This window comes from Euprymna scolopes, chromosome 37 (assembly GCF_053919585.1).
Source record: "Euprymna scolopes isolate OS-2025 chromosome 37, ASM5391958v1, whole genome shotgun sequence".
NCBI classification, from domain to species: Eukaryota; Metazoa; Mollusca; class Cephalopoda; order Sepiida; family Sepiolidae; genus Euprymna; species Euprymna scolopes.
In genome coordinates this window covers 7,860,079-7,882,798 of record NC_136518.1, presented here as the reverse complement: position 1 = coordinate 7,882,798, position 22,720 = coordinate 7,860,079, and the positions used below count along the sequence as shown (strand labels likewise).

Below are 22,720 nucleotides of genomic sequence, written 5' to 3'. Positions count from 1 at the left end.
AAAAAGTCGATAAAAGTCGTCATTTAAAAAGAAATTTAAAATCAAATGTTTGTAAAAGTGAGAAATTATTAATAAATGTTTAGTAACATTTTTCGGTGCAAATGCAGAGAGTGATCCGCGCTATTTTTTGAATCGTGTTTTTTTTTTTATTCCAACCAATCTTATATCGAAAAACAAAAAAAAAAAAAAACTCAAAAAGCAAGCGACAAACTTTTTTGGGGGCCTTATATAATAAAGAAAAAATGTGTAAATTAAAAAATTTGGAAGATAAACAAATGAATTATGTTTTTTTTTTGTTTTGTTTTTTTTTACTTACTAAACAGAAAATGAAATCTTTCGTCAATGCGTGGCTGTGAAATGAATCGAACCGGAAGTTCAGTTTTATCAACAGAACAGATTCGCAGCACGGTTAAAAAATATATTTATTTTATTTAATATTTTAATAATTCGCGAGGTAAATTTATTTTAATAACATAAAAACATGCCTCGACTCTAAAGATGGGTTGTCTGAAAATTTCAAATAAATTGGTAACGTAGAAATATGGTTTTATTCGTTTGGAACGAACCAAATTTACATTTTTATATATATAGATTTATATATTTATATATATATATTTATATATATATTTATATATATATATATATATTTATATATATATATATATATATTTATATATTTATATATATTTATATATATATATATACACGAGCAAACATATATATATTTATATATATATTTATATATTTATATATATATTTATATATATATATACGAGCAAACATATATATATATATATATATATATATATATATATATATATATAGATAGATAGATAGATAGATAGATAAATGTTTGTGATTGTTTTATTTAGGGTTATTGTTTTGTTGTACGGCATATCAACCCTTCTTAGGTTAATTAATACCAAATGCAGTAATTTTTGAGAAAAAAAAAACTTTTATTCGTGAAGTTATATCTTTAAATATTTAATAAAGGTATTTGGTTCTGTTTGGTTGTTTTATTGAATGAAATTGTTGTTTCGGTTTTTGACGTTTCAGAACATGATTGAGTTTTGCAAAGGGAGGTAGAAAATAAAACAATAACGTTAATGTTTGTTGCGTCTTTGGTCAGGAAGTCCGTATCTTCAGACAGTCCGGACTGGCAACTCCAGATATGTGTGTATGTGTGTGTATGTGTATGTATATGTGTGATGATTGTTTGTATGCATGCGTGTGTGCATGTGTATGTATGTGTATATGCGTGTGTGTGTGTTGATGTCTATGTGAGTATGTATGTGTGTGTATGTGAATGTGTGTGCATGTGTATGTATGTGCGTATGTATGATTGTGTCTGTGAGTGTGCGTACGCATATGTGTATGTGTGTATATGTCTGTGAGTGTGTGGATGTGTGTATGCGTGTGTATGTGTTCATGTCTATGTGCGTATGTATGTGTGTGTATGTGAATATGTGCATGTGTATGTATGTGCGTATGTATGATTGTGTCTGTGAGTGTGCGTGTGTGTGCATATGTGTATGTGTGTGTATATGTGCGTTCGTGTGAGTGTGTCGATGTGTGTGTATGCGTGTGTGTGTGTTCATGTCTATGTGTGTATCTATGTGTGTAGATGTGAATGTGTGTGCATGTGTATGTATGTGCGTATGTATGATTGTGTCTGAGTGTGCGTGTCCGTATGCATATGTGTATGTGTGTGTGTATGTGTGTGAATGTGTGGATGTGGTTGTGTATGCGTGTGTGTATTCATGTCTATGTGTGTATGTATGTGTGTATGTGAATGTGTGTGTATGTGTATGTATGTGCGTATGTATGATTTTGTCTGTGAGTGTGCGTGTGTGTATGTGTATGTGTGTGTATATGTGCGTTTGTGTGAATGTGTGTGCATGTGTGTGTATGCGTGTGTATGTGTGTGTATGTCTATGTGTGTATGTATGTGTGTGTATGTGAATGTGTGTGCATGTGTATGTATGTGCGTACGTATGATTGTGTTTGTGAGTGTGCGTATGCATATGTGTATGTGTGTGTATGCGTGTTTGAATGTGTGGATATGTGTGTATGCGTGTGTGTATTCATGTCTATGTGTGTGTGTGTGAATGTGTGTGCATGTGTATGTATGTGCGTATGTATGATTGTGTCTGAGTGTCCGTGTGTGTAGGCATGTGTATGTGTGTGTATATGTGTGTGTGTGTGTGTGTGTGTGTGTGTGTGTGTGTGTGTGTGTGTGTACGTTTGTGACGAACGAAAAGGATTTCCTTTCCTAACTGATCTTATTTCCAGACGAGGCACGACGTTGCATATCTCATTAATAAACTGAATGCGTGGGTGACAGGAACGAGTATAACACACAAACACTTCACCGCCGCCGCCAAACTATATCCGGATCGGATATGATTCTTCCGACGAACACCCAAACAATCCCTTGGGATTAAAAAAAAAAAAAAGTTTTATAAAAATAATTTTTACGAGTCAGCACTTATCAAGGCCTGGAAACCACTCGGGTATGAAGGTTAATCAGAGCAAAAGTGCTGAGTGCAACAAAAGCTCAGTGATTGTTTTTGTTGGAAATTGGGCAGAATTGGGTTATGTAAGGGGGACAGGATAGCAAGAACTTGTTTACATTGATCTTGAAGACGACCATGTTGTAGTCAGCTGGGAAGCAGACCAGTGCAAAGGATTTCCACGGGCGGGCAGTTCTAGTAAAGAAGCCTTGTTCATAGAATTTTCGTTTGGATTTAGGCACTGATAGAGAGTGGGGGAACTTGAGTGTAACGGTTGTAGCTTAACGAGTGCTTTTTGTGAAAGTATTTGGGGGGAGGGTCTCTTCACATGCCCCCCCCCTTTCTAATATGTGAAAAAGTCAACCCCACAAAAAGTGGGTACTCTGGATGGGGAGAAAAATACACCAACTTTTAAGATTGTGGGACTGCTTCCCGGCTGTCATTAACATTGCAGTTTTAAAAGTTCAATGTAAACAAATTCTTACTTAGCCATTTTATAAAATAATCAGTTTCTTCACCAATTACAGTTCCTAGTTACAATGCCCCCCACGGGACAGAGTTAGACATCAGGGTCGTTTTTTAACGTGGAGAAAAGGAACAAAAATAAAAATTGTCTCAGTCGTGAAGGATTTCTCCTCCACTGACAGAGAACAAGAAATTGAAGTGCAGCATCTGAAGAACAGATACTACACTTTGATCTTGTCCCGAAGGCCAAGATAGGCTATAGAATGTTTGTTTGTCTGTTTTGCTTCACGGCATATCAACCTTTTGGGGTTATTTAATGGAGAATCTAGTAATTAAAAAAAAACAAAACATGTTTTATGCTTCAAGTTTATTTTTTTATATCATCAAATATTTATTCATGGTGTTTAGTTTTGCGGCATATCAACCTTCCGGTTGAAATCATTTTGGCAAACGTTTTGATGCTTTAAAATATTTCGTATCTTCAAATATTTATCCATAGTGTTTGGTTTGGTTGTTTTGTGGCGAAAAGTTGTGTTTGTTTTGGGATTTGCAGAACATGATTGAATTTTGCAAAGGGGAAGGAGAAAAAAACAATGACATCAATATTTGGCAGATTTAAATGAAGAAGGCGATATCTTCAGACAGCCTTATCTAAGAGCACATGAAACATACAATCTATGTATCTATAAAAGTGAAAGTGTCTTTCTGTCTGTGTGTCTGTCTGTGTACATTTCCCTACACAATAACTCTGTCAATTTTCAGTCTACAGTCTCGAAATTTGATATACAGGGTAGTGAGATTTGGAAAAATCTTTGTAATCCGTTTTCGGCTAGAAAATTTGGCTGCTAAGGGCTCAAAGTTCAGCGATTTGACCTTTGAGAACTCTACCAAACTCCTCCGCGAATTTTGACTATAAACAATTGAAATTTTAGATATAGGTTCCTTGGACATGGATCAAACTTAATAACTTGAGTTGAGCCGAAAACAATAAATGTTAAGAGGTCATAATAGGGGTTAAAGTTAAAAATAATTGACCTCTGCGGTCTCTACGAATTACTCAGACAATTTCTGGTTTAAACATTTGAAATTTTACAAAAAGGGTATTCAGAGATAGGACAAGCTTTTTAATCGGTTTGAGTCGAAAATTTGAGCTACCAATATATAAATGTATGTATGTATGTTTGCATGTCTGCCTAAAACTTTCGACAGAGGCGACGGATTTTCACAAGATCAATATCGTTTTGAAGTTCGACCCTTCAGACGACAAATACCAAAAAATTGGCTAAAACATATATTTCTTCACCCTCAACTAGGCACTTTTCTACAGGGCGGGGTCTCTTTTTTCTGCAATATTTTCGAAAGTCATCCCCTCTTTTCGATTGTCTAGCCTTAATTTAAACCTACGTTACTTCCGGTTTGGCGGTGGTCGTAACAGCAAAGACGTTACGTTTTTTCCCGTTCTTTTCCTCCTTTGCGGTACGGGTTCGAGCTTGCCTTCCTTCTACCACTTTTTTTTTCTTTTTGCTCAACACACACCTCCAAAAACCCGGGCAACGCCGGACACCCATGCTAGTGGGACATAATAAGGAAAATAAAGATAGCTCACATTATTGGTATGGAGAAACGTTCACCAAGGTTTCGTCTTTATTTTAAGATTTACTCGGGATGCTTTGATTGAAGATATGAAAACCGGTAATATTTACATGTCTATAAAAGTGAAAATCTGTATGTATGTATGTATGTATGTATGTATGTATGTATGTATGTATGTATGTATGTATGTATGTATGTATTTACATTTACGTACCGAACAACTCTGTCAATTTTCGGTCTAGGGATTCGTGATTTGACATAAAGAGTATTGAGATTTGGGAAATCTTTTTAATCGGGGTTCGGTCAGAAATTTAGCTTTCAAACGATTTGACCTTTGAAAACTCTACCAAACTCCTCCGCCAATTTTGGGTCTAAACACGTAAAATTTTAAATGTAGGTTACTTGGACATGGATCAATCTTTATCATTTGATTTGAACCCAAAAAATAAATGGATCAATCTTTATCATTTGATTTGAACCCAAAAAATAAATATACAGTGTTTACCGATGTATTGGAACATTCAAGATGGCGTCTTATTCTCTCTTTAACGCACGCGGTAAGTGTGGCAAAAGATGTTATAAATAAAAAAACGAATAAAATACTGTTAAAAACTCGCTCAATATATGTTACCGTGACATAAGTTGACATATATTCGGCGGGTTTTTAATAGTATTTTGTATAGTTTTTTTTATTTATAACACCTTTTTCCATACTTACGGTGTTAAAGAGAGTGTGAGACGCCATCTTGAATTTTCGAATACATCGGTAAACACTGTATGTTTTTCGAGCTGAATAAACATGTTACATTGAATAAAAACACGAAAAATATATCCAGTTAGGTAGAAAAGTAACTTATCTTGCCTTTGATAACATTTATTTGTTATATATTTGATTTTTGACAACTTTTTCGAATCTATGTGTACAGTAATACAAACCCGTCGATGTTTTTCTTCTAAGAGCGATTAATCGAAAATGTTAATTCTGCTTTAGAAGCAAAACATCGACTTCAGTTCCGTTGTTGGATTTTTAAAAATAATAAACGTGGTTTTTCATATGTACTTTTATTTTTATTCGCTAGATAAAAATGTAAAGATATTTTTTTTTCTTTAGAAATTTGTTTTTAGAGAAGTTGTCGTTTTGAGTTTCATACAGCACTTCCTGTCAATAAAAAGTCTGGAAACTTATTGAAGGCTCCTCGTACGTCCAAGTGGTAATATACCTTGTTTGGAGCAAACAAGAGTTTAAAAAATCCCACCCCTATACTGTTGAGGTCCTGAGATGATGGAAAGTTCTAATCTAATAGTTTTTTTTTCCCTCGCCCTGTTGGACTTTGGAATTTCCTCCCTGTTTCTTACTTTCCTGACTGTACTATCATGCAGAAGTTTGCCTGCAGTATGTATTTATTTGCTTCCCCACTGAGCAAATTAGGTACAAGGCCGTTTTTTAATGTGGAGAGAGAGAGAGGGGGAGGGAAAAGGGGACCAGCTCCCGATGGGTGGGAAATGGGAGCTGGTATGAAGGGTTGCTCCTACATTGTCTGATATGTGGGGTTGCCCTCACATATGGTCTTTGCTTGAACTATCTGCCGGAACAGATACTACACTTTGATCTTTATATTTAATTTATTTCGTTTAAATAAAAATTTACAATTAAAAAAAACAAACCCTTTGTCAATTTTTGGTCTTCAGACTTGATACTTGCTCTATAGGAATTGACACCTGTGGAACAAAATCGATTTGATCTTTATTCGTTAAAAATGCTAGGGTCAACATCTTAAATGATTAGAACTTGACGGGCGTAAACCGACTTAAAATCCTCTCCTATGCATGTGCAAATATACATTTATTCTTTAAATTCAGTTTAATTTTAATGCTTTCTTATCCACCTGTCAATAGCTCAAACGGTAACGACTATGACTGTAGGGTTATATGTTTTGGTTTCGATTCTAGCCGATGACATTCAAGTCATATTTAAAAAAAAAAAAACCAAAAACTTTTGAAATTGCGTCAAATGTTACCTTACGCTACAACGGAATACCGATCATTCTAATTTGTTTTGTTTTTAGAGGTATTCGAGTTCGCTGACAACGAATCTGATAATCAAACCTGTCGTAAATTTATCATTTGCATGGTATGAATCCCTGGACCTTGGAACTATTTTGTGCCATTTCACCTCCTTCGGTAATGTTTTTCTTTATATTTAATTTATTCCGTTTAAAGAAAAAATTACAATTAAAAAAATTCCAATATAGAATTAAAAAATTAAAAAAAGTAAAATCTCCAAAAGACAAAATAAATTTAGGCACAAGGCCCTATAAGATCGGGGGAGGGGAGTGTTGCAGGGTCTTTGTAACTAAAGTAAAAATTGGAGTCTTTGGCGACTTTAATCTTGACTGGCAACATTTACCACAATACCTCATTCACTCTGTGGACTTTAAAGCTAACTAATGAAAACCCCAGCGTTTTTGCAAAAAAGAATATATATACAATTTCTGTATGTGTGTGTGTGTGTGTGTGTGTGTGTGTGTGTGTGTGTGTGTGTGTGTGTGTGTGCGCGCACTTTGATCTTGCCCCTTGCGTCTAAGCAGCAATATACCTTGTTTTGGGTTGAGTAGAATTATTAAAAAAATGTTTTCATTAGTTTTTTTTTTTCTTCTTTTTTTTTTTTTTGTTGGTGGTGGTTTTTCTACTACAAGAACCGATTTTTATTTTCTGTGATTTAACCCTCTTCTTCCCTTCCTCCTTCTCTTCCTTCTTCTCATATCTTCGAGGTAAGACGTTTTGTGTTTAGTAGAAAAAGACGTAAATGCTTTGATTTTAGATGGGATGGTAACGATGGCATGTGGGAGCTTCCATTGACCCCAGTTTAAAACGGTCATTGTCGCATCTGTCTGTCTTTGTGTGTGTGTGTGTGTGTGTGTGTGTGTGTGTGTGTGTGTCTCTCTCTCTCTCTCTCTCTCTCTCTCTCTCTCTCACCTGCCGACACAAAACCGCGACATTTGTTGACTAATTGATTGTTTTTGTCCGTCGACCAGAGTCGAGTGGCGAACGGCGGTTGGTGACTGTTTGAATCTTCCGCCATTTTGAATAAACGCAATTGGCGCGAAGTAAATAAAAGAATAAAATAAACAAAAAATAAACAAAAAAAAAAATTGAAAGAAATACTTTTTGTTGTGGGCAAAAGATTATACGATAAAAGGATACAGTTTCATTCTAAAAATAGTGGGGGGAGGGGGAGGCGGCTTTGTCGTATCATAAAATGCGCTTAAATATATTTTAATTCATGCAGAATTCGTATTTATTATTACAGAGCCAATTCTTTATTGAATATTATATTGTACCTAATATATAGTAACGATTCTAAAAGTTAAAAAAAAAATACTTGGGTGTCATCAGTCAGAAACGAAACCAAAACATTTAGCGCTCTAGACGTGGTTTCCTACCGATGTAGCTACCGAGAGATAGCTAAGAATGACTTAGTATAAAACGACTTGAAGAAATGAATAGAATTTAAGCACAAAAAAAAAAAAAAAAAAAAAATGGCAGGATCCTTCTACCGCTCCAGTAGATATCTCACTGCTGATGCAATTCTCTATCTATATAAAAGCCAAGTACGTCCAAGGATGGAGTACTGCTGCCATATCTGGGCAGGAGCTGCTAAAAACAGGCTATCCTGCCTTGACAGAGTACAAAATAGACTTCGTAGCCTAGTGGGAGATGCCCTTTTCTCTTCCCTGCAACCTCTCTCTCACAGAAGAGACTTGCGAGCCTGTTGTTTTATCGTTATTTTCATGGCAAGTGCTCGTCTGAGCTCCAATCTCTGGCCCCCCTCGCCAATCTTTCACGAAAAACATCCGTCTAGCTAAACCACTGTCAGTAATTTTCCCTACTCCTATCTGTGCCTAAATCCAAGCGTAAATTCCATGAACAAAGCTTCTTTCTTAGAACTGCACGCCTGTGGTACTCTTTTCGGTTTGGCTGTTTCCCACCTGACTACAACTTGGATGTCTTCAAATCCAACATAAACAAGTTCCTGATAAATCACGCCCTTAAGTAAGACACTTTATCAAATCTCCACTACTAGCGATTACTATGATATTGTCCCATTGATTACTGTACACGCAATGACCTTTATCCCCGAGTGGCGTCTGGGCCTTGATAAGTGGTGACTTCTGTGTAAAAAAAAAAAAATGCGCAGAAGAACATAGAAATATGTTGACAAGTTCAACATTTTAAATTTACACTTGCCGATATACAGGGTGGAACGATAAAATTTTCGCCCCCAAGAAAACAACACTACAATTTTATTTTGAAACTTTTATTGGAAAAATCAAGTCAGGTAGCTTGATTATGTAGTAGAGCTGACAGTTATTCAATGTAGCCGCCTTCAGCCTCAATCACCTCCTCGAAACAGGTCCGGAACTGAGAACATGCCTTTTCCACAAGCATCGGCGGGAGCTCGGCGAATACTCAGCAGATGGCGGCGATCAGGCTGACTTTGGTGTTGTGCGAGGTCATGTTTGTGATGTTCCCAATGTATGACCAAACGAAGTAGTCCAACGGTTGGGGGAGGATGGGAGGCCAGTGAGAGAAGGTACAAAGTCGTAGCACTTCTGAACGCAGCCTGGGTCTCTTTGGACTTGTGGGCCGGCGCCAGGTCCTGCTGCCACACCCAGGATCGGCCAGCGGCCTCCTGAATGCACCAGAGGATCACCACACTATTCAGCACATTCAGGTAAACTTTCAAGCTAACTTCGAAGATGTGAGGTGGCATGATGTGGCCCTTATTTGAAACCACACCAAAGTCCATAACCGTGGTCGGAAACTTTGTTTTCATCACCCTGGGAACGTCTCTATTATTTGTGGCAATCCAGTGATGCATTGTGATGATGTTTGCAATGGTCCTGTTGTCATAACTTTGATCGATAGAGAAGTTGAGTTGTACAGCGGCGCATCTCCGCTCTCGCTCGTTGAACATTGTGTCACTTTCACACATGATAGAAGGCTCCTATCGGTCTTTGGATTTGTACACAACTGGCCAACTAGTTGATGGTCTACAACAAAAAAATAAATTCGGTTTTCATCGAACGGAAATGGAATCATGTCGTCTTTTCTAGGGCGACAATTTTATCGCTCCACATTGCATGTGTGTACGCGTTATTCATCCATCCAAAGATTTTATTCGTTATAAAACTATACTTGGCGTATGATTACGATTTCCTGTTATTTTCAGGGTTATGTGATCAGTAATTTAAGAGTTTATCGGTTAAATATTTTCACACAGACAGACATGCATACATCTTCCGTCTTATATATATATATATATATATATATATATATATATATATAGATTTAAGATGAAAATTGTTTTATTTTATTTTATTTTTTTATTATTCAATATTCGCCCCCAAAAAAGGCACAGTGCCACTTTGAAATAGGGAGCTACTATCAGGGACATAAGTTGCAGGGATATTATGAAGGGAGATGAGCAGCAAGATGTCTGTTCACATTACATTTGAACTTCTGCATGTCAGTACAGTTGGGAAAGCAGAATCCCGGAAGGGGGTTCCAAAGTCTAGCAGTTCTGGGGAAGAAACTGTTGGAGAAGAAGGCTTTCTTAAACCTAGGGATATCCACTCTACTGTGTAGGGGTGGGATTTAGCTGCTTGTCAGGTGTGTTGGAGGTATTTACGTCGAGGGGGTACAAGTGCTTGTAGTTCATCAGAACATTCACCATTAAAATACTTGTAGAACAAGCAGAGAGATGCAGTATTTCGTCGATGGGACAGAGGCTGAAGCTTAGATGACAGTTCAGGACCTATCAGATTGGCGACTCTCTTTCGAAACCTATCCAGGAGTGAGGGACAAGTAGCAGATGCACCAGCCCAAATGTGACAACAGTACTCCATACATCGGCAAATGGTGGCCTTATAGAGGTACAGGATAATTTCAGGCGTAATAGCTTTTTAGCACAGTAGAGAGAGCCGGCCCCCCTCGCGGGGGCAACTTTGTGGCCTTCGGGCCAAGATCAAAGTGTAGTATCTGTTCCGGCAGATACTGCAAGCTATGACTAGCTATGACTAGCAAAGACCAGATGTGGGGGCAACCCCACATGCTTGACCTTTAACCAGCTCCCATTTCCCACCTCTCGGGAGCTGGTCCCCTTTTTCCCTTCCCCCTCCCTTCACTCCTCGCATTAAAAATCGGCCTTGTGCCTAATTTGCTCGGTGGGGGAGCAAATAAATACCATCTGTTCCGGCAGATACTGCAAGCAAAGACCCTATGTGGGGGCGACCCCACAGATAAGACCTTGGTCAATGTAGGGGCAACCCTTCATACCAATTGTCACTATCCAGCTCCCCTACTCCCCGAGGAGTTGGTCCCCATTTCTCCTCCACTTCTCACATTAAAAATCGGCCTTGTGCCTAATTTGCTCGCTGGGGGAGCAAATAAATACCTTGCCTTTGTGGCCTTCAGGCCAAGATCAAAGTATAGTATCTGTTCTGACAGATGCTGCAAGCAAAGACCATTGCCCTTGTGGCAATCTTCTGGTCCATGAAGGGGCAACCCTACTTGGGCCAGCTGGCAAATCACTATCCAGCTCCCATTTCCCACCTCTTGGGAGCTGGTCCGCTTTTCCCTTCCCCCTCTCCTTCACTCCTCACTTTTAAAATCGGCCTTGTGCCTAATTTGCTCGGTGGGGGAGCAAATAAATATACCCCGCAGGGGAGGACCTTTGTGGCATTCGGGCAAAGATCAAAGTGTTGTATCTGTTCCGGCAGATACTGCAAGCAAAGACCCTATGTGGGAACGACCCCACAGATAAGACCTTGGTCAATGTAGGGGCACCCCTTCATACCAATTGTCACTATCCAGCTCCCCTACTCCCCGGGGAGTTGGTCCCCATTTCCCCTTCACTCCTCACATTAAAAAAAATCGGCCTTGTGCCTAATTTGCTCGGTGGGGGAGCAAATAAATACCGCCTACCTTCTTCGCAGCAACCTTTGCAATGCTCTTTTAATGTATCTGTTCCAACTCATGTTTCCTGTGAACGTTAGGCCGAGGAGTGTAAAGGAAGTATTGGTCATCTTTGTAAAGATTTAAAGAAAATGAGGCCATTCCGGCATATTTCCCGAGACATTTTATTGTTACCTTACTTCTGCTGTTTTCTAGACGGTGATAGCTGATTTGGCGTCCCCGACAAAACATCTTCCAGCAGATATTTTAACTGGAGAAATGCCAAAACTAGAACTCAGGAAAGTTCGCCAGCTGCGGAAAGTTTACAGACAGTTAACTTCGAATAAAAAAAAGCACATTATTGAACTCTTTAAGTCCTCACGGCACAATTATCATAAACTAGAAAAATCGTTTTAGGCATCGAAAAATAGGCACACATTTTTCGATACCCCAAAATGTTCCAATTTTTCCAATTCCGATTAATCGTCCAAGCATAAGGTCTCACAGTTCCTAACAGAAGCCAGGGCACATTTGAATTTTTCGCACCGAATTTTCATAAATGTTGGCTCGGCCTCGACCGGCAACTGACGTAAACTGCCGGAATATGCCGAGCGCTGATCAAGTTGATCAGTCAATCAAAAAAAAACAAAATCGATAACAAAAGCACTTAGCTAATAAAAGGCGAAGCAGACGACTTTTAATAAATTAGAAAAAAAAAAGTTTGGTTTTTAGTCAAACACAAATTTAATTAGTGAAACCGTAAAAAATATTCTTTAAAAAATTTTACAACTTTTCTTGAAAAAAAAAAACGCGAGCAAAAAGAAATTCAAACGTTTTCCTAACAAAAAAATCAAATCTTTTTCTTCAAATTCTCTTGAAAAGACAAAAAAAAAGATATGTTTCTATTTATTTAAAACAAAGAAAAAGTGCTTCTATATTATAATAACGACAAATATTGAATTTCAAAGGAAACAGATGGTACTTACGTAATTGTTTCATGTTGCGGACCAGGATATAATAATACCCTAACTCGCCACAAGAAAATAATGAAACGAATGGAATTGAAGGAAACAAAAACTCAATTGATGGATAAGATAAACGTCGTTTATTTACTGTTGAAAGAATGAATGTTTTAGATATAACATGTGTTCAAGTCCGCGCGGGTGTAACCATCGTTTGTTGCGGGACTGGTGGTGTAGAAAGAAAAGGAAATGTGTGTTCATCTCACTATCGTTTGTTCGCGCGTGGGAAGAGAAGTGAGTAATGTCGTAGAAATGAGAACGATAATCCAGCGTGTAGACAAAGACAAAGTGGGTTAAGCTGTACGCCATGTTAGCAGTCAACTACGCGAAGGTATTCTCAGGGACAAGTTGTATATGTAGAGAAAGAAATAGTGTAAAGTGTACGTACGGTCTGTTAGCTTTTTGTCCCACATAGTAGCAAGTGGTGGGAGGTACGCGGTCGGTCCGTAGACCGACCAGCTCGAAAGCTGGTCCTAAAAAAGAAAGGGTTGGAAACAGCTTGTCTCTTCCTTTTATAGGTGTTTCCGGTGTGTGTTTTGCGCATGTGTGTATTTCCTTTGAAAGGGGAAGTGACGTTGTCCATGCGTGCGTGTATGTGAGTACATGTGTGTACGTTAGCGTGTGTGTATATACACGTGAATGTGAGTGTATGTACGCGAACATGAATATATGTACGTGTGTGGACGTGGGCGCGTATGTTTGTGTGCGCGTATGTATATGACAAGTAATATAGCTTGAAATGTGAACGCGTGTTTTTGTGTGAGACTAGAAAAGGCTCACACAATTATTATGTCGCAAATAGTAAGATATCCCAAAATTACCGAAAAAGATTAGATAGAAAAATAATTATTCACGAAAAACTGTTTTTGATAAACGAAATATTCCAAACTGATTGCTTATTTGGCACCAGGTGAACATAATATGACCCTTTGCAGTCCATGGGCTAACGAAAGTGTGGGAACTGCGATCCATCAGACGGAAGCAGCCTCTAACTCGCCCGCATCGTTTTGAATATTCTTTGATTAGTGATATATATTATTAAGTCCCCCCCCCCCAAGTTCTGTCCGGATTTTAATTCTATAAAACTTAATAGCAAATGAAGCTAAACAATATTTTTATACTATACTAACTTTCCATTCCTCGGCGTTGCCCGGTATTGTACTTACTTTCAATTTGGTTTACCTTTCTTTTGTTTTAAAACTATGAATTTTGTTCCCCCAAAGTTTACTTCATTTTTTAAAAGTAAAGAAAATAATTCTGTAATCGATGAATCCAATTACGTGCAAATAATAATCGATAATCGAAAAAAAAATTTGATTAAAGAAGGAAGTTCGATTTTGACCAAAGTTAACACTTTATACAACCTAATTAAACAACCAAATAATTTGATAAAATTAACAGTAGATTCTCTACAGTGCAATGTAAACTCGAACGTAATTGCGAACTAAGTCCCTGCAGAAAGGCATGTGAAGCTTCATCTCGGTAGATTGCGGTGGGGAAGAGGTGTTTCTAACTAGAACAAGCAATCAATCGATTTGATTAAAAAATGGTCCTTTTCACCAATTTTGATGAAAATAAAATTATTAGTGTGGAACATTTGCTGATCCGCATTCAATCCCGGACAACGTCGGGTCTCCCTGCTAGTATATATATATATATATATATATATATATATATATATATATATATATATATATGTGTATGTATGTGTGTGCGTTTCTATGTGTGTGTGTGTGTGTTTCTATATGTGTGTATGTGTGTGTGTGTGTTTCTATATGTGTGTATGTGTGTGAGGACACTTCTTAACTGATATACTGAACAGATTTTTTTTTGAATCTGGTATATAGGATATTTAGACATGTGGAGAACTTTTTAATAGGTTTTTGTCCGGAAAAAAAAAAGAACCGAGCCGCTAAGGGGTAAAAATTAAAAATTTGGTATGTGGGGGGTCGTCCGATTTTTATCTGTTTGTTAATTGTTCCACAGATGCGCATGCGTGAATAGTTCACATGACCGGTTTCTTATGTTAAAAATAAGTAGTTTTGAAAACATTTTTTAAAGATCGTGACAAGTCAGCCTAATGGTTATCGTACTTGATTCACCGTCTTTAGGTTTTGGCTTCGATCTTAGCTCGAGTGTTTTCTCGTTTTTTACTTACAAGAAGTAAACTGTTTAAAAAAAAACAATACTCGGTTGCTGTATGAATCAAAGTATATTTATGCAATGCTGATCGGCCTCTAGTATATATAAAAGTGAGAATGTGTGTGTGTGAAAACACTTCTTAACCTATATACGCAACAAATATTTGATCTACAGACTTTAAAATTAGTATATAGGGTATTCAGACATGTGCAAAACTTTTTAATTGGTTTTATCTGGAAAAAAGGGCTGCTAAGAGGTCAAAATTGAAAAATTGATATGGGGGGGGATCATCGGATGTTTATCTGTTTGTCAACTGTTTCACGGATGTGCATGCGTGAATCGTTCACATAAATGATTATTTATGTTAAGAATAAGTATCCCAACCATTATCAATGGACCAGAGGTTATCTCGTCAGCGTCAGACAAGGCCAAACTATTTGCAAAGAACTTTGCAGCTAATTCTACCCTATGCGACGAAGGCCATCAACTCCCCATATTTCCTCCTATAACACAGAACAAGCTAGGTAATATACAAATATCCGTGCATGAGGTCGCCAAGCTAATAAAAAACCTAGATTCCAGTAAAGCAACTGGCCCTGATGGCATCCCAATTATAGTGTTAAAAAAGCTTCAACCAGAACTTGCTCCCATACTTACGAAACTATTTAAGCGCTGCCTTAAGGAGAAGTGCTTTCCGACCCCCTGGAAGACCTCATCAGTTTGCCCTGTATTTAAGAATTCAGGTGATAAGTCATCTCCCTCTCAATACAGACCAATAAGTCTTCTCTGTGTTATGAGTAAGTTACTGGAATCAATATTAAATAGAGAAATAGTCAACCACCTCAGCAGAAACAACCTTCTTAGTGACACACAATATGGTTTCCGCTCTGCAAGATCTACCGCAGATGTGCTGACGGTTATATCCCACAGGATTAGTGAATCTCTTGACAAAGGCTTCCTTTCTAGGGCAATAGCTCTTGACATATCAAAGGCCTTTGACAAAGTATGGCATAAGGGTCTACTTCACAAGATTTCCAGCTACGGTATAACTGGAAATGTTTTCTCAATCATTAAATCATTTCTCTCCGATAGGCTCATAAGAGTAGTGGTAGATGGACAAAAATCGGAGGCCTGCAATATAAATGCTGGAGTCCCTCAGGGGTCAATCCTCGGCCCAACTCTCTTCCTGATCTACATCAATGACCTCCCTAAACACATACTTAAATCATTCGTTGACATCTATGCTGATGACACGACCATCTACGGCAACACATCAAAGGCTGTAAATGACGAAGTTCTCTCGGATTCTCTCTCCTCTGATCTCGAGCGCGTGGTTCAGTGGGGGAAGATGTGGCTAGTTACCTTTAATGCATCTAAAACCAAACTCCTATCCTTACATCATCAACGCTCTGATCCCCAGCTGGCATCAATTGTGATGGATGGCTCTCGTCTGGGTGAGGCCCCATGTTTTGACAAGCTTTTGGGTTTGACCTTTACTCCTGATCTGAAATGGAACACGTACATCAAGTCTGTTGCCAAGGTCGCAGGAAAGATGGTGGGATCCTTCTACCGCTCCAGAAGATATCTCACTACTGATGCAATTCTCTATCTATATAAAAGCCAAGTACGGCCAAGGATGGAATACTGTTGCCATATCTGGGCAGGAGCTGCCAAAAACAGCCTATCATGCCTTGACAGAGTACAAAATAGACTTCGTGGTTTAGTGGGGGATGCCCTTTTCTCTACCCTGCAACCTCTCTCCCACAGAAGAGACGTTGCGAGCCTATCCTTGTTTTATCGTTATTTTCATGGCAGATGCTCGTCTGAACTCCAATCCCTGGTCCCCCCTCGCCAAACTTTCACGAAAAACACCCGTCTAGCTGAATCCACTGTGAAAAATTTCCCCCACTCTATATCTGTGCCTAAATCAAAACGCGGATTTCATGAGCAAAGCTTCTTTCTTAGAACTGCACGCCTGTGGAACTCTGTTCCGTCTGCCTGCTTCCCTCCGGACTACAACTTGGATGTCTTCAAGTCTAATGTTAACAAATTCCTAATGAACCACCCCCCTAATTAAACACTTCATAAAATCTCCTCACTAACGTGATGTACTTGCAATAACCCTTATCCCTGAGTGGCTTCCGGGCCTTGATAAGTGGTGATCACTGTGTAAAAAAAAAAAAAAAAAAAAAAAAAAAAGTATGTTTGAGAACACTTTTTAAAGATCGTGTCAATTTAGCCTAATGGTTTGTTTTTAGGATTTGGTTTCGATCTCAGCTCGAGTATTTTTTTTTTTTTTTTTTACTTATAAGAAGTGAACTATTAAAAAAAAACAATACTCGCATGCGCATGTCTCAGTTTCTGCATCAATTAAAATATAATATTTATGCGTATTTTACGACCGGGTATATATTAATACTGGGAGGTAGGAACGCGTGAATGTTTTTCATATGAAAGATACAAGGTGTCCAAAAGGTTATTGAAAGGATTTTGAGTTTAAATAAATTCTTTATTTTTTTATATCTTTCTGTAATTTTAACACAATCTAACTAAGACAGGAATTTAAAAAATAAACATGCAAAATTCAAACAATCTTTATTTATGAAAAATAATATCTTTTAAATGTTGCCCATTTTCAGCTTCGCATATTTGTGCTCTTTCCAAAACATTATTCATAACAGATTGCAGAATCTCTGGATTGCGATTTAACTCCCGTATTTCGTTCTTGATGTTTTCCTTCAATTCTTGCAGGGTTGGAGGTCTATTAATATAGACTCTTTCTTTAAGATGTGACTTGGGTTATCTTTTACATGAAAATGGCGTCGATAAGCTCTTTGAATCAAAACAATTGACCCCTGATTTTGGTTAAATAATTTCACAACTTGCGTACGTTGTTCAAGGCTGTAATTATCCATAATTAATTTATAAAATTTTATCTGTAAAATATCTGAAATAAAGAAAAAAATAATCATTAATGGTTAAATGACAACGATTTTCAACTCTTCAGTGACTTTCTGGACATCCTGTACAAGCAGATAGGTACGTAACCTGGGAGTTTTTATGTATTTTATACCGTTTCCTAATATTTTAGACTTTATGGCTGATAACGTGCATCCGGTTCCCTTATTCTGCAGAATTTGTAAACATTGGGTAGTGTGTGTGTGTGTGTGTGTGTGTGTGTGTGTGTGTGTGTGTGTGTGTGTGTGTGTGTGTGTCGGGGGGGGGTAATTCATTACAAGGCCTAGAGATTTTGTTAAGTGCTATAAAATTAGCTTGTTAACAACACGTGATCACTATAGCCTTTACTTCTCCCCACCTCTCTCTCTCTCTTTCTCTCTCTCTCTCTCTCTCTCTCTCTCTCTCTCTCTCTCGTCCTTCCGTTCTAGTTATCTGTTCCTTTTTTTTTTTGTCTTTATTTCTTATACCTAAACTTTTCAACTTATTATTCTAGTTTCTCCTCTCTTTCCTATTTTCCTATTTAAGTTAACCTTTCGCACCTTATTAAGGGTCTTCCATTATGGAGTACATCACCCCCCCCCTTATCCTGCAGTCTTGCCAACTCCCAGCCTTCGGGACAAGATCAAAGTGTAGTATCTGTTCTTCAGATGCTGCACTTCAATTTCTTGTTCTCTATCAGTTGAGGAGAAATCCTTCACGACTGAGACAATTTTTATTTTTGTTCCCTTTTCTCCACGTTAAAAAAACGACCCTGGTGTCTAACTCTGTCCCGTGGGGAGGCATTGTAAATAGGGAACTCCCACTCCTCCTCCTCCTCCTCCTCCTCCTTCTACCACCTGATTTGCTCTCAACTCGGGTATCCTCTCTTAATCAAATTGTTCCTCTTAACTCCCCGTCTTATTCGACCAATGTAAACAGAATGTTTGTGAAATATTAAACGTTTCTTCTGTTCGCTTAACGTCGTCGCATTACTTACGAAAAAACAAAAACAAAACAAAAACGGTTAATTAAACTGCAGGAGCACCTGGTAAAAACTATACAAGTTCTATAATTAAATACCCTCCTTCCAGGGGGGAAAACCCCCCGAAAAACATAAAAGTATGTTTTTGTAAACTGCTCGTGAAAAATTACTGACAGCATTATTAGCGTCCTAAATTATGAGGTCTTGGATATGACCTAAAACTATATCCGATGGTGAGGCCTCACCTTGCGGGCCTTGGGGAGTGTGGAGCCACCCTTTAATTGCCATTGCTCCCAGGTCCACTCTGACCCGGAGTGGTAGTACCTGTTAGGGTCCCAACTATGGGTTAAATAGAATCTGACTTTAAAAAAAAAATACTCCATTAAAAATCGTTCCTCAAAATAACTAGATTCGGCATTAAATAATCTGAAAAAAGGTTGATATGCCGTAAAACAAAAACAACCAACCAACCTAAATTATGAGATGGGGAAAAAATGAACGAATCTCTTAGTAAAAGAGAGTAGTCTCCCTCAGAACAATGACAAATTGTAAAACAGCGCCATGTCTTGCCAACTCTCACTTCTCCTCTCTCTACCGGCTGACTTGATCTCAACTCTGATATCCTCTCTTAACCAAATCTCCCCTCCTCCTTACTCCACCTCCCTTTCCCCTCTCTACATTTAATACACCCTAACGCTGCAACTTAATCACTTTTTACATGACTGGTTTGTCTCGTCTTAGGAGGCCCGGAGTGGGTCGAAATAAATTTATAATGAGATTGTATTGGATTTTTTCCTTTTTACTCTTATGTCTCAAAATATATTTTCTACATAACCACCAGGATTTTTAATGCACTTTTGCCACCGATGAACGATGGCCGTGCATGGGCGCCTGGAGCGCGAATTTGTCATACGAGGGTCGCTCCAAAAGTAAAGCCTCCTATTAATTTTATTCAAAAAGTTGAAGAGCTACGAAGACGGGAATAGTACCGTTGAAACGAGCCCCAGCATTTATTTATTTTATTTATTTATTTATTATTATTATTTTTTTTTTTTGCATAGTGATTACCATTCTCAATGCAATTTTGCCAGGAATTAAGTGACGCATCTCTGCTTCTGACGCACATCTATGAGAGGGGTGGATTTCTTAGTGTCTCACATTGTCAATATCTGCAACAGAGAGATTTTTAGGTCATGAATGCATATGTTCAGTCATCATAATGCAATTTGCAATCGCCTCTGATTCATTCGAGGGGGGGGGGAATAGGAGGCATTACTTTCGGAATGCCCCTCGTATATAGTTCTGCGTGAATTGATTCAGAAAATACTTGACACGCTGTTGGTTAGCCAATGCTTCAATTTTTTTTTTTCTTTTTTTTTTTTGTAGATTAGCTTTGGTGTATTTTTGGAGGATTCTTTTGTGCTATTTCCATTCGAACGGGGGGGGGGGAAATAAGCATTACGTTTGGAACGGCTCATTCTTCCATTTTTTTTTTTTTTATCGAATAGAAGTGTATTTTTTCGCGATTCTCTTACGCTATTTCAATTCGGACGGAATGAAAAGTAGGAGGCATTACTTTTCGAACCCCGGGCGCTCACATATAACGACTCTAAATTACGGAGTTTGATTATTAGCCCCTGCCTCACAAATCTCGCACCAAATTAAGTACTGATATTGTATGGGTTGTGCGTGTGCGCTATCCTTAACCTTAACCCTAATCTTACCCCCCCCCATCCGAACTCTTGGATCCGCAACTAAGTGGGCAACTTTTTCCTTTAATTTTTTTTCCTTTAAAATTTTTTTCATCTAAAAATATTTTTTTAACCTTTTTTTTTTTTTTTTTTTATTGGAGAGAGTAGGTGTAGTGATTTCGCAATTAAGTGCCGACCTTTTTCTTTTTTTACGTAAATTTAAAAAAAAAATTCCTTTCAAGTTTTTTTTTTCCTTTAATTTTTTTTTGGGTGTGGTGTGTGCAGTGAAGCCAGCAAACATAGATAAAAAGGGTTGGATCACTCTACCGCTCCAGTAAGTATCTCACTGCCCAAATATCTATAGATATATCTATATTGATAGCCAAATTGAATATTGAAATGCTCATATCTTTGGTTCTATGAAACGAAACAACATGAAGATTTGCAGGCTTTTTGTAGACTACAATGGTTTTGTAGACTACAATGCTATTCTATGGTTATAATTTTATGACAATTGGTGAAAAAAATATATTTTCAAACCAATAAAATATGACCAATTTGCCTACATTTGTATATATAATATCCTGCAGGCCAGCTTCAGTTTTGCTACTTCGGTTGTCTCCCCCGTAGCCTTGCCAGGCCACTAATACTTATATATATATATATATATTGTTGTGGTGGCAACCACTTATTTGCATATGCGAATAACATAACGCTATAAATGGCAAGCCTAGGTTGGCCTTGGTGTGTCTTACTCAAATGCCACCGGAAGTGACGCCGAAGAGCGTAATGTCCTCCCACCAAGACTCTCTGACTCGACACCGTCATTTGTACATATTGTAAATATACCTTTTCTTTAATACATTTATTATTGCGTTATCTTGTTGTTTGCGTCTTCATTGTATTTCCTTACTAATTATTGTTCAACCTTGCAACCACAACAGTTGGCGACGAGATATGAAGCGTCAAATATAACAGTTTGACGAAGAACTATTTAAAAAAAAAAAAAAAAAAAAAAGTACAACGCAAAGGTTGACCATTTTTTTTAAGGAATGCAAAGTGTTGACGAGCAAACGGATTTTACGCTAAAGAGAAGTTTCAACTCAAATGAAAAAAAAAATAAAAACTCTAACGTGGCAAAAGCGACAATTTACGCCGTTTTCTGGGAATCCGACTTGTAAACGAATGTAAAAGTGAATTTTTGTTTGTCGCTACACGACAAATCTTACTAAAGGACCAACTTGCAAACGAAAAGCGAACTTTGTTCTGTCGCAAAAACGACAGGTCAGACCCGTATTACGAAAAGCAAGGAAGTAACCTACGAAAAAAAGTTCACCAGTGGATTCTAATTACTGTTCTCCGTAAACAAAACAACAACTAAAGGACTTTTTAATTAATGTTTTGGTTGACGTCGGTACTAAAAGGAAATACCACAGTTAAAACTAAAATTCAAGGAAAGGATTTTTTTTTTCTTGAAGTTGTCACTGAATAACGGATAATACAGTAAAACGTCACGGGAGAAAAAAAGGTAATCTCAGTTTAAGAGGTATTTTAATTACTAAAATACTAGAGAAAAAAAAACTCAAAGAACTAAATGTACTGCATACATTTATTCAATTGTGACTCGATTAAAAAAAAAAACCAAACTTTTATTTTGTGGAAAGGGTTACTTATTAGTAAGTGCCTAAAAACGGAAAGTCAATTCCATTTCGTGATTCCAGATAAACCTGTTTTTTTTTTTTTGTTTTTTTTTTGCAGCGTGACTCGCAAAAAGAATATATTATTGCAAGCAGCGATATTATTATTGAAAACAGGAGCTTACAGCAATTTGTTTTTTTGTTGTAACCCAAACCGGTGTATATGGTACATGGTACAATATTTTTTTTAACTACACACTAAAAAAAAAAAAAAAAAAAAAAAAAAAAAAAAAAATGGAAGACTTATCAAAAATGTTCATGCAATTTTTACAAGCACAGGCTGAGCGGGATGAACGCAGACAAGCTACACAAAACGAGTTTTTGCAAACACAAATACAGGCACAGGCTGACCGCGAGGAAAAGAGAGGACAGATTATTGAAATGGCAGCAGGAACAAGAAGAAAAGCAGAAAATGGCGCAATTAAAGCAGAAAAAACTGCAATTGGAACAGGAAGAAAGGCATAAGAAACTACAATTGGAATATGAAGAAAAACAAGAGGAACGTTTTGCTAAAACACTGGAACTACTAAAGAGTAATCGAGAAAATGTCGATAGTGTTAATTTCTCCCATACAACTATTTTTAATAGCATGGACACATTTCATTATGTGCCTGAGGAAGAGAAGAATTTTGAAGCATACTACACAAGATACGAGGATGTTTTTCAACTGGACTGTAAAAATTGGCCAAATAGTCAGAAAGTGAGCCTCTTACTCAGAAAA

General features: G+C 37.5%; 1 protein-coding gene across 8 annotated transcripts in view; it reads left to right on the top strand.

Moving 5' to 3' along the window:
* The window catches only part of LOC145261064 (hydroxysteroid 11-beta-dehydrogenase 1-like protein), a 321,599-nt gene that overhangs the window by 36,568 nt on the left and 262,311 nt on the right, over nucleotides 1-22,720 (top strand). The window contains exon 2 of one of the 8 annotated variants that reach the window (XM_080119229.1): nucleotides 6,638-6,752. The exons of the other annotated variants lie outside the window; for them this stretch is intronic. The gene's annotated coding sequence lies outside the window, so the exon portion shown is untranslated. The remainder of the gene's footprint in view (nucleotides 1-6,637; nucleotides 6,753-22,720) is intronic. 8 annotated transcript variants of the gene reach the window in all.